This window comes from Rattus norvegicus, chromosome 5 (assembly GCF_021556685.1).
Source record: "Rattus norvegicus strain SHRSP/BbbUtx chromosome 5, alternate assembly SHRSP_T2T, whole genome shotgun sequence".
NCBI lineage: Eukaryota > Metazoa > Chordata > Mammalia > Rodentia > Muridae > Rattus > Rattus norvegicus.
This window is the reverse complement of record NC_141538.1, coordinates 100,993,939-101,007,092: the sequence shown is the minus strand read 5'-3', so window position 1 is coordinate 101,007,092 and position 13,154 is coordinate 100,993,939. Positions and strand designations below refer to the sequence as shown.

Here is a 13,154-nt window from a genome sequence, read left to right as displayed (position 1 = left end):
CTGGCTTCCTTAGGGTGAAGATGTAGAACTCAGCTCCTGCACCATGTCCGCCTGGATGCTGTGATGCTGCCATAAACCCGCCTTGATGATAATGGACTGAACCTCTGAACCTGTAAGCCAGCCCCAATTAAATGTTGTCCTTTATAAAACTTACATTGGTCATGGTGTCTGTACATAGCAACAAGACCCTAACAAAGACAGACGATGAGCAGCTCTGTGGAAATATAAGCCTAGTAAACCATCTCTGCTCCTAGTTGTTTTGGTCATGGTCTTTCTTCACAGCAATAGAAACCTTAACTAGACCGTGAGTGATAGAAATAATGTCTTCTCCATGGATATCCAGTGTTTCCAGCCCAGCACTGTTGGTTGATGAGGCTGTGTTACTACGGCACGTGTATTTGCTGCCTTGCTGGGGAATATGTTGTCCGTGGACATGTAGGTATGTTTCTGGGATCTCTGTAACAACCCAGGCCTACATTTTTTTTCTGCGACGTTACCTTGAATCTTGTGGCTTATACTCCATCTTTCTCTCTAAGGTTTTCAAATTTTGAGTTTTTGACAGTATGTCTTGAGATCAGGTGCTATGACAATTCCAGTTTTGCTTGCTTTGTTCAAGATATCCTTGGCTAATTGGAACTTCTCACGCTTCCACATGAATTTAGAGTAGTTTTCCTCTAACTGTGAAAATATTCCTCGCCTTCCAGTAAAGGTTTCACAGTGTAGTCCTGACCATCTAGAACTCACCATGTAGATCAGGCCTGTTTAGCCCATGCTCGCCTTAAATTCAGAGACATCCTCTTGCCTCTGACTCCTAAGGGCTGGGATTGAAGGCCTGTGTTATCACACCTGGCCCATTGTTTACAAAAAAGTATGGAGTTCTATTGAATGTTTGATTTGGGTAGTATAAATATTTTAATTATGTGAATATTGAAGACAAGGAAAAAACCAAACAAACTGGATTTATGAGGAAAAATTTCAAGCTGTGTTAGACGTGAGACCGAAGTATTTAGAGTACAAGTAACTTCAGTAGAAACAGCCTTCAGTAGACTCATGTGGGCAGGGGAGAATAAGTGAAGAACAGGAAATTTCCCTCAGGATTTATGGGAGTGACTTAGAATCCTCAGTCAGCTTTATAGTCTTGATTTATTGCCCTTGGTCATTGCCAGAAGAGAGCTAAGGATAAACTTTTCATGGGAATTTGCTAAGGAAAGATGAAGAATCTGGAAGTGGGTTCGTTTTTCTCTGCTGGTAACGCTGAGCCAGTTTTTCACAAAGGGAACGTTTGTGAAGGGCTGAGGAATGGCTTGGAAGATGCCTACGCCCTAATCCATGGACTGGGCATGTTGCCTTGAGGGATAAAGTAGACTTCACAGGTATGATTGAGATCTCAAGATGGGGAGATTATCCTGGATTACCTTGCTGGGTCTGAAATGCAGTCACACATTTCCTGACATGGCGGAGGGGAGCAGATAGTCAATGAACAGAAGCAAGGAAAACCTTGGGACAGAAGCAAATGTGTACAGTTAGAGGCAAGAGATGCAGACCTCGGGGTTTAGAGGTGGAAGAAGGCACATGAGCCAAGAATGGAAAGTGATAGTTAGAAGCCGGGAAGGGCAGAGAGGATTTTTCCCCAGCCTTGACAGCAAGGGAAGTCCTAAGCAAATGCTGGGCCTGCTCAGTAAAACTGACTTGGAAATTTAGAGGTTTATATTTATATACAGGATTTATTAGAGTGGTTTACAGGCTGTGGTCCAGCTAGGCCAATGATAGCTGTCTATTAAGAGAGAGTCCAAGAATCTGGTTCAGACCACGAGACTGGATGTCTCAGCTGGTCTTCAGTATATGCCGGAATCCTGAAGGATCAGCCTCTAATGCTGGTAGAGGAGTGGATTTGTCATTGAAAGTGAAGGCAAGCAAGTAAAGAGAGAATGCAGCCTTTTTTCATGTCCTTTATATAGGCTGACACCAGAAGGTCCAGACCAGAATAAAAGTGTGTCTTTTCATCTCAAAAAAATTACGACTAAGAATGGGTCTTCTCAGTTCAGATGAGTTACTAAGAAAAATTCCCTGGTAGGTGGATCCAGCCTTTTGAGTTTTAGGTTAATTCCAGATGTAGTAAAGTTGACAAGGCAGAATAGCTCTCACAATATTTTAAACATAGAGAATCATCACTACAGAGAACTATTAAAATGTGATTTTTAAAATCTTTACTTAAATAAATGTTTTGGTTATACTTTTTAGATGGAGTCTCACTGTGTAGCTCTGGATGGCCTGGAACTTGCCTTGTACACTCAGATGACCTTAGACATCTGCCTGGCTGTCTGCTGAGGCTTAGGCTTACTACATACTTCATTTGTTCTTTGTTTTAAACTGGGAAATAAGCCCTCATTTGTGACATGGCTGTTATCTGTCCTTGGGATAACTTTGATCTTGTGAGTAACATGACCAGTTGAACTGTTGATGGGGCCATGACACACGTTGAGATGACCAGAGGCCCAGGACTGGATAAGAATTTGTCACTTATTTGAGCAGAGGAATGAATAAATATACATTTATTTACCCTTAACACTCTCTGACTTAGCTCTTTTTGGGGTCAATAAGAAGCTACTTTGTATTTTTGCCCTCAGTATAGGGAGTTGTCTATGTCGACTTTAGAACATTTCTTGTTTTATTTGAATTTTCCAATTATTTCTTTAAAAGTATTTGAGACTGTCAACGCCAGACTATCCATTCAACTTTTTTTGGAGTTTGTGGCTCCCTGAAAGGAATAGCTATGGCAACAAAGCTAAGACCATCCTGTGTTCAGAAGATAGAAACTGAGCTGGGTCCATGGTGAGTAGCCACAGGGATTTCAAAGGGCCTGGTCTTGTCTCATGAGAACTGCTGCTCACTCTGTTAAAATGTTAAAGTATTTATTTAGAGAGTAAAAACATCACAAAAATTTAACCGGTGAACTGGATGAGATATGTGTAGGCAGTCATTTTCCTCCTTTTCTAATTTCCTGGGGCGTTGACAACTTTCAAAATAAAGTTTAGAGGAAAATTAAGAGAAGAGTAACAAATTGTGAGAAATCACTCAGTAGCCCTGTGATCAAGTTTTATCTCTAGAGAAGATGGTAGTGGTGTCTCTATGGCTGGGGAACAGTGAGTTCCAGTGATTAACAGGACATGTTGTGATATATTGCAACCTCGTGTTCTACCGATTCCTAAGTTTCTTTTCTTCCCATATCTGGTGTTGGAGTCTCTAGGTGATACAGCTGCAATGTAAGATGCCTTGATAACGGGCAGTTTAAATTGACTTCCATCATCTTCAATTACCTCAGTAACCACCTGAGATAATAAAGCTTATTGAACTGTTAAGTTACTAACATCTCAGCACAGGACATCCTGCAATGAATATCAGAGTTGCAAACCCCTACGAAGGTGCAGGGAATAGGGTGTGTTTGTAAAATGTGTCAGTCATGTTTTGTTCTCCTAGAACACCGTCTATTATGTCATCATCATGTGAACATTCATAGCTGTAAATCTGGTTCAGTTTTCAAAAGAAAAAAAACATTCAAATGCATACACAGCATGGACCGGCAATAAACATTTCACTGAGTTCTTATTTTCACATCACAGCTAGGGCTTGTAAATCCTAGGACTACACTGACACCTAGAGGAAATCGGCCCTAAGCACAAAGGCTTTCCAATGGCTTTCCAACACTTTCCCTGGGGGCATTTTTCAATTTTAGTTTATTATTATTAATTTTTACCATGCATTGCTTCTTCTCTTGTTCTCTAAGATGACTATGAATTTATTTATTTTTACAGAAATACCCTGTCCTAAAAAGCATAGAATACTGTAGAGAAATCAGAAAGAAAAGCAGAAATTCCCACCCGTGAGTGAACTAAGATTTCATGCAAAGATGAAGCGAATCTGTCACTTTCTGCTCTGCCCTGCTGCTCGTCTTTGCTGAGAGTGGGGTAGCTGAAAGGTGCTGAAGAAAATACCTGAATAAAATTCACTTTATTGCTTTAGAACTATGCATCCCGATAATAAAATTATTAGGACAAAATATGAAAATATATACATACATACACACATATATACACATACATATCATATACATATGCACATACACATATGTGTATACACATACTCCAACAATTTGGTTCTTGTCCTATATGTAGATGCTCCGTAAGAATGTTTTTATGTACTTTAAATCTAACCTGGAGAATAAGTTAAGGATAGATATGCGTAAGCCGGTTCTGTCTCAAATGGATATTTTAGAGATGAAATTGAAATATTCTATTTGTCAGAGACTCCGAACAGGGAGCACTAAGGACGTTGGGAAGTGCTGGATATTTTCCTTAGTACAGGGACATGCAAATAACTTGAGCCGGGCAAGATCTATTTTGAGGTTGCCTCTGAAAACCCTAGAAGCCCCAAACAGGCAGACGGTGCATTCACAAAGGAGGCTTCTGGAAGGAAGGCAGCCAAACCCAGGCGCTCCCATCACGATTTGCATAAGTGCAGGCGCAGTTCCTCCTGCGATGTGGTTCTGCACCCCAGACGCTGGGAAGCAGCTGAAGCAGCAGATGACCATTTACGTTGCCAGAGCGCGTGAAGCAGAGAACATCCCCACATTACTCACTAAGTAATGAGGAGGGGACTGAGAAGCGATCCGCGGTTCTGACGGGCCTGCCAGTCAGCCCCTGGGCTCCTCTTTGTGTGCTCCACACACAGCAGAGACTCTCAGGAGGTAATGCAAATGAATCAACAGACAGCGTGAGGTCCCAGCAGCAGCAGGCAAGGTACCGCCTATGCAACAGGGCGTGATGACAGATAATTAGCTGTGACATGCCCTCGATGGCACTGGGATGAGAGCTTTTAGTTGGAAATCAGCATGCTACAAGCTATGGAAAACCTAGAGATCAAACTTTGGAGCATAAACTCTTTTTTTTTTTTCCTTAGAAGATTGTTTAAAAAAACAAAGTAGCTTTCACTGAGTGTCATAGCAGTTGAAGTTTATTAAGTTCTTTTACATTATAGCCCATACACCATCACTAGAGATACACAACAGGCATTCTCACTTTGAGAGTTTATAACTTTTTTTTGAAAAACTGTCCTTATTTTACGCATAAGAAAACGGTGGATTAGAGAATTTATGAACTCAGTGACAACAAGGTGATACTAGAGGACAGGCAAGCCAGTGGGGCACGCCTTTAACTTCAGCACCCAGGGATCAAAGGCAGTGGATCTATGTGAATTCCAGGCCATCTTGATCTATGTGGTTAGGTAGTCCCGGGACAGTCAGGATTAAGATGTTGGCAAGTCTACATTATTTTATTTTTCTTCTTAAAAGTTGTTTATTAAGTGAAAACTCTAAAGGTCATTACCAGAACACCTGGGAAAGTTTGTGAACTATATATTAGAAAGGATTGTTCAGTTGTCAAATTTCCTTCCCATTTCATTATGTGTAATAAGAGAATTTTACTGAAACACATTCACAGAGGTGACACGAGTGAAACAGGAACGAAGAGCCTGAACACCATCTCCTTACTTTTAGCCTCTTTCAGGAAACACGCACGCACGCACGCACGCACGCACGCACGCACGCACGCACGCATGAATAGAAATCTACTACCTGTTATATCAACCCGTAACATTGTTTGAGGGTTCATTATGTTCTTGCAAACATTCCAGACACTGGAATTTTCTAAAGACAGGTAAACATGGATTTATAGGCCAGTTTTTCTTTGAAAGCTTTAGATATTCGTCTACCGAATTAACCATTCCTTTCAACATCCGTATGCTTAGCCTAGGCCAAAGAGGGGCTGATTCCCATGCCCGCCTATCCCTTTCAGCTTGGTCACAAGCGTCGGTGTCTTTGGCCTGTCGGGCTCATCTATTGTCTGTGGTCGTACTTGGATGCTGTGCCACCCACCTTTCATTGTGTGTCCTGAAGAGCCTGGTGACCACGGTGAAGGAGTGTAGTTATACAAGAAACAAGGACACACGTTTGTCACTATTCTTTAGCTGGGGATTTCTGCAGTATGGGAGATTATTAATTACGAATGCCTCTTCCATCCACATAGAAGCTGTTTCTTCTATTCTCAAAAATCACGTGAGCCTTTTGGAGCCAGAAAAAGAGCGGCAGCTGCGAACGTTGTTCATTTCAGCCAGAGTCGCTTGTTGCCCATAATCAAAATTGTGAAATGTGCTCAGAGGGGCCATCTTGCGGGAGATTTCTATTCAATTTTCAGCAGATTTATCGTCAAAATCTGGCCAAATCTGAGGGTTAGAAAGAAACAACAGCATGGAAGTACATTTGATGACATGTCATGAGCTTCTGGTTCCAAGTCTAAATAACAAAAGGCCAGAATGAAACTCCAAACACGATCTATTTAATTGAAACAAAAACTGTTCTGATTTCTGTCAGAAGGCACAGCAAGTTCCATTCAGTGTCCCTTCTTTTCTTCCTCATATTATAAACCTAATGTGTGTGTGTGTGTGTGTACAAGATAAGGAAAAATGAGAATAAACTTCTGTCTTATGCTTTATGTTTCAAAGTATATCATACTTCATTTCCATTTCTTATCATTAATTTTTTTCTCTAGGTCAAGGCTGATGGAGCCCTGTAAGTTGCCTGTTGACTTTCCCTCATCCAGAGAGCACTGTCAGGAACAAGCGTTTTCATCTTGTGAAGTTGATTTGTCTTTGTTTCCAAGAAGCATGTCCAGGTTTTTCTTTCTTCTTCTTTGAAATAGGGTCTCTTGACATTAGGCCTAGCTGGCCTGGAACTCACAGAGATCTGCCTACCTCTGCCTTCCAAGTGCCGGGATTAAAGATGAATCTTACCAGGTAGAGCTAGACTTGTATTTCATACTTTTTAAAACTCAGGAACATGAGAACACAGATATCCCAGGTTTACCCATCAGCATCGTTCACACGATTTTGCTTCTGTCTCCCTCACGGCACTTCTTATTGTTAGGCTACTGTATTATTTATGGTGGCATAAAACTCTTGTTTTTCAGCAGAGCTTCACGCAATGAAATTTCCTTTCTGAAACAGCAAGAATTTTTTTCTGAGAATTAATCTATATTTTTTGAGAATTGGCAACTATCTCATCTTTTATGAACTTACATGAATTCCACTAACCTTTTAGGACTTAGTATCTATTCTCAACTTAGTATATATTCTCAACAAAATGATTTTCTGTTCCTCTATGCCTTTCATATGACATAATATTTAATGTTGTTCTGTCATTTCCAAATAACAAATACTTTAATTTTTGTTTTGCGTGACATTACTTAGAGTTGCGTTTTCCTTCTCTGGAGAAGTTAAGTTTAGGATTTCATAAAAACCTTAAGGGTACAAAACAGGTCTGTAAGTTAGTGCTGAGCCCAGGATATGAGAAAAACAACTTAACTGTTTAAAATGGATATTTATTTTACAGAAAATTCTAGAATATTTCTTTTTCTCTTTTCTTGAAATAAAAATAAACATGATTACATTTGCTCATTTAAGAATGAAATATTTGGAGGTGGAAATAATACAACTTTAGTGGTAGTTTATTAAGCTTAGGGATTGTTGAAATACTTTTCTTGATTATATAGAATATTTTTCAGAGATATAAACATTTTTGTTTTAAAATATTATGGATTGTATGGTTGGAATTAGTAATTTCTGATTGTACCATTTCTTTCCTGTTCCTATAATAAGGCACCTAATTGTTTTCTTTGAATTAGCTTTGGCTTTGATAGTCTCATAAACAGTTATTATCTAAGCATTTACTCACACTCTAACTCATGTGAGATATTCTACCAGGAACGTAGAGGAACACACAAATTTAGCTCTGAATTCCAATAGTACTATAAAATGAAAAGAAGATAATTGGATAATTAATGCTTTATTAAATTGAAATAATTGTTCTTAGAAAACATTCCACATAATCATTTAAATATGTGATTGTGTGTGTCTACCTTTAAATTCTTTTTCCTTAAGATTTATTTATTTTATGGTTATGAGTATTTTGCCTACATGTATGTGTCTATAGCAAGAGTGTGCCTGGTGGTGAAGAAAATCAGAGGAGGATAGTAAGATATTCTAGAATTGAAACTATAGGTGGTTTTTTTTGCGGTAGGTATTAAAAATGGGTAATCTGTTATCCCGCAGTAGTGCCGGTGCCCGTGTGACCGCATGGCACTTCGGCTTCACGATGCCCCCAAGTACTCTCAGACCCAGGCGATCTGAGAGCTGTTTCGGCACAGCACCTGGCCACTCCCTAGAGTTAGTTCCGTCATTCATGAGGACATAAGGAACTAACCACAATTTATCTCTGGTTAGTATCTCTCCCAGCGGCTCTCTACTAGCTGCGAACTCTCTGGTTCCAGCCACCGGGTAAAATTAAGACTCAACAAACTGCAACCCAACAATCAGATTTATATGTTAAGTTCTCAATTCACAATACATCCAACACAATAAACTCACAAACAATTGATAAGGATATAAACCACCCACCTAGATAAGATAAATTTACCTATAGAAATCCATCCCTTAAAAATATACATAACTACTTAAGGCCATTCAAGAGCACCTGTGGCGCCTGCACCGACACGGTACCAAGAATCTGCGAAAGCCTGTGGGATTAAAGAAACACATACACACAGGTTATTCGTGTCAAGCCAGGAGAGGAAGAGAGAGAGAGAGAGAGAGAGAGAGAGAGAGAGAGAGAGAGAGAGAGAGAGAGAGAGAGAGAGTCAGAGAGTCTCCTGTAGCCTTATTCACCACTTATATACCCAAGTTCTCCAGGTAGAAAATATCTGGGAAGCACAGTGGGAAACCCTGGCTCCTGACTTCGGTAACAAAAGATCGACTACGAGACCTGAATTAATTGGGGAGAAATCCGAGAAGACCAGCCTAAATCTCAAGGATAAAGGCTGAGAAAGCAAAAGGCAGGAGTAAATTGACCGCCGCCCAGGTGTGGCCCAGGTATAGCCCAGGTGTGGCCCAGGTGTGGCCCAGGTATGTTGGTCCACATGCATCAGCCGGGCTCAGCAGGGGTCATGCAGTGGAGATACCAGGTGTTTACTCAGGAGATACTTGGTATTTTCTTCCTGGGCGGTAAATTCATGGGAGAGGCTTTTGTCCAACAATCTCAAGATTTTATGGCAGTAATCTTAACTGTGGCCATACAGTCACAAAGCGGCCTGGCCCAAATCCAATACGGCTCCCTACAAGCACCCAGATCTGGGTTGTCCTTCTGGTCTCCATCTTGATTTTCCTTTCTCTTTCCCTTTTCTCCTGCCTTACAAAAGCTTTGTCTGCCTTTTTTTTTTTTTTTTTTTTTTTTTAATGTCCAATCATGGCCTTGACCTAACTTGTGCCAGCCCTCACCTGTATATAGACATCAACCTACAGGTTTAAGTCTCCATATTGGGACTGGGCATAGTATTCAGGTCCCTTAGAAGGACAACCAGTGCTTTTAAAAACGGAACCATTTCTACAGCTGGAAATCTAGCTTGAACTTTTTAAAAAAATATTCATTTTTAACGTTTTAAATTATATGCATGTGTGTGGGTACGTACATACATATGAGATCAGGGCATGAAGCGGTGAGAAGCAGTGGTTCCTCTTGGAGCTGGAGTACAGGAGGCTGTGTGCTACCTCACGTGGATGCTAGGAACCACAGTCAACTCCTCTGTGTATGAGCTCAGAATACCGCACCAGCTCTCTGGCTCTCCAATTTTAATTTTAAAGTTTGTTTATTTGTATCTTATTTATGTGTAATGTGTTTCTTTGCATATGTTGTATATGCACTGTGTACAAATGCAAAGAGGATCAGAGGGAGGAGTGGAAAGCCCCCACAGCTGGAATTACAGGCAGTTACGATGTGGCTGACATGTATGCTGGGAACTGAACTCTAGCCCTTTATATGAGCAGCAAACACTATAAACCACTGAATCATTTTTCCAGCTTCTCCAACTTTATTACAGGACTTATTATAGGAACTCTCTCTAGTAGACAGCCATTTATGGGTTAATTTTACACTCCCAGTTAACAGAGTCTCTTTCTGTAGGACCATGTCAATCTTACCATCCCTCCTTTTAATTACTGTGGTAGGATTTACATATCTTTCTGTTCTTTACATACTTCTGACCATGGCTGTTCATTCTTCCTGTTGGTAAGTGTTAACTAGTCAGTACATTTTAAATTGTTGCAGTGCAGTTAGCTAGCCTAGTTATGTTCCTTGCATTCATGCGATAACTACCCTTTCTTGTATGCCTTGTGCCTGTACTTTCTTGATCTCATGGTCTCTACACAATCCTGTATGCCCTTTCTAGTAGGAATGGGACTTAAAACAAATCAGGACAAAACAACACAATAGTGTTAGAGGAATAACACCGTTTCTAGGTTATAACAAGTTGGTGCTTGAGATGGTTCACTTCCTCTGGGAGACCTGGGCTCTAGCTTTTCTTCTTGTATTTCTTGGATCCTCAGTAAGCATGTGGCATATGGACATTCTCATCTGTGCCATGAAGGAGTCCAGTGGAACACAGGTGATTCTTTCCTTCATTATGAGGAAGCTTCAACAGAGGAATCTAGAGAATGAAAAATGTATGAATTCCATTTAATGACAACTGCACACCACATCTACTATGCCCAACTATATGCTAGAAAACAACAAATCAAATAAACATGAAGGAAGATAGATCCCGTTCTACCTTTCTTTATTCCTTCTTCCCTTTCTTTGAGATAGGTTCTATGTAGTCCTCTCTGTCCTGGAACTTGCTATATAGACTAGACAGGCTTTGAACTCACAGAGGTCTGCTTATCTCTTCAAGTGCTGAGATTAAACACATCCATTACCATGCCTGGCAGAAGTAGAGTTTCTGGTATTATATTTTAATGATGTTGCTGAAAACTTGGTCTTAAAAATTCTGTGAGAACAAATGACGTCATAATCTTTGCAGTAGAATGGTTTGAATTGTAGATCATTCTGTTTAGTTGACAGGTGGGACTCAGAGCCATGAAGGCCATGTTTCCTGTCATGTACTTAATCTAGATTTATTTTATTCACACCTCTCTTTCTTTCGTTCTATGAGTGATGGTTAGTTTTAACTATCAACTTGATACAATGCACAGTCACTTGGAAAGTGAGTCTCTTAATGAGATATTGTCTAGATAAGATTGGTCTGTGGCCATATCTGTGAAGAATTATATAGATTACGTTAATACGTTAATTGTCACCTGGCCTTTGGATTCTGGATGATCTATGAGTAGAGAACGATAGCTGAATTTTAAGCATGATGTTTCTATCTCTTTTTCTGCTTTTGACTGTGAACTTGATTCAGGTTCCTGTCTTGAGTGCAGGAACAATGATAGAATGTAAGCTGGGTTTTGTTAGCTAAAATAAGCATTTTCTCCCATAAGATGAATGCTCCTTGTGAGTGTATTTTTTTTATCATAGTAACAGAAATGAAAATAGGACAGTATGTATGTATGATCCATGTATGTCTGCATGTGTGTGTGTGTGTGTGTGTGTGTGTGTGTGTGTGTGGATGAGTCCATGTATGCCTGATGTATGTGTGCGTGTGTGGATGAGTGTGGGTATACACATGCAGCGCTGCATGGTTAGCTATCACAGAACATCCTCAGACATCAGTCCATCTTATTTGAAGTTGCATCTCTTTGCCTTTCGAGCTGCATTTGCCAGGACAGCTACCAGTGAGATTTTGAGAATTATCTTGTCTCTAGGGATTACAGATGAGTGTTTGGCTTTATGTGTGTTCTGAGGATTTAAATTTATATGCTTATGTGTCTGAGTCAGATACTTTATAAATATAGATATATATTAAATATTATATGTGTGTACAACATGAACGCTGGAGGGTGACAGTTTGCAGTGAAGGGACCAGTGGGAAGCAGGAGGAGGTGAGGGGAGAGTTAAGGTAGTAGAGAATATGAAAAGAGTGTACTGGTACATGCATAGAAAGGGTCAAAATTAAACTCATTATTTTCTATGCCAGCTAGATTAATTACATATAAACACTTAAATAAATATTAGCTCTAGTGTGGTAGGATTATAAAAATGTGTGGGTAACTCTGCCCTGGATGAACAACCAAAGTATCTGGGATGCTATTCTGGAAATTAAAATAAATAATTTTTAATGAAAAATTATTTGACCCCAAATTGGATAATCTATAATAAATGATTGTTTAATGAATTTTATTTAAATAAGCTCCTGCAATTAAAAAAGAACAACTGATAAAAGATATGCTTTATCAAAGTTAAATCAAGAAAAATGTAGAAGTCCTAAATGTCCCAACCACATTGAGTCAGTAATGAAGCCTACCCTTAAAAAAACAAGTCTGATTCAGGCTGGAGAGATGGCTCAGCAGTTAAGAGCACTGACTGCTCTTTCAGAGGTCCTGAGTTCAATTCCCAGCAACTACATGGCGGCTCACAACCATCTGTAATGGAATCCGATGCCTTCTTCTGGTGTGTCTGAAAAACAGCTACAGGGTACTCATATACATAAAATAAATAAATCTTAAAAAAAATCTGAATCAAGATGATGTAACAGGTAGATTCTGCTAAACATCTAAAGAATCAAAACTAATATTTATTCTTAAATTAAAAAAGTAGAAGTTAGGGCTACCTAACAACAGGGTAGCCCACTTCCATGTATAATTCCAGTACCAAGAGATCTGATGCCTTCTTCTGAGCCTTTTGACTTTTGAGAGCTCTTTTTAAAAACATTATTTACATTCCAAAAGTTGCCCCCCTTCCTGGTCCTTCCTCCCTGAGTTCTTCACCCAAACCCTCCTCTTAGTTTTTGTGAGGATGCTCCCCTTACCCATGCACCCCCTACTTCACCTCTCACTTCCCAGCATCCCCCTTCCCTGGGGCATCCAGTCTCTACAGGGTTAGGTCCATCCTCTCCCACTGAGGGTAGACAAGACAGTCATCTGCTATATATGTGCAGGTGGCCATGGAGCAGCCTATGTTTGCTCTCTGGGTGGCATAGCCTCTGGGAACTCTGAGGGGTCTGGGTTAGTTGATAGTGTTGTTTTTCCTAAGGGAATTGCCATCATCTCCAGCTCCTTCTGCTTCCTTAAGACATCTTCCACTCAAAGGGCCCTTGTTTAGTTTCTTTACCTTTACA

General features: G+C 40.0%; 1 long non-coding RNA gene across 3 annotated transcripts in view; it reads left to right on the top strand.

Moving 5' to 3' along the window:
• Window positions 1–1,192: 1,192 nt before the first annotated feature.
• LOC102556039 (uncharacterized) overlaps window positions 1,193–13,154 on the top strand; it is a 35,110-nt gene continuing 23,148 nt past the window's right edge. Inside the window, exons 1-2 of one of the 3 annotated variants that reach the window (XR_015620274.1) lie at window positions 1,193–1,373; window positions 6,603–6,846. This is a non-coding gene — a long non-coding RNA (uncharacterized LOC102556039). Of the gene's footprint in view, window positions 1,374–5,574; window positions 5,712–6,602; window positions 6,847–13,154 lie in introns of those variants that run through there. The other 2 variants (XR_015620276.1, XR_015620275.1) reach the window with 2 other exon arrangements.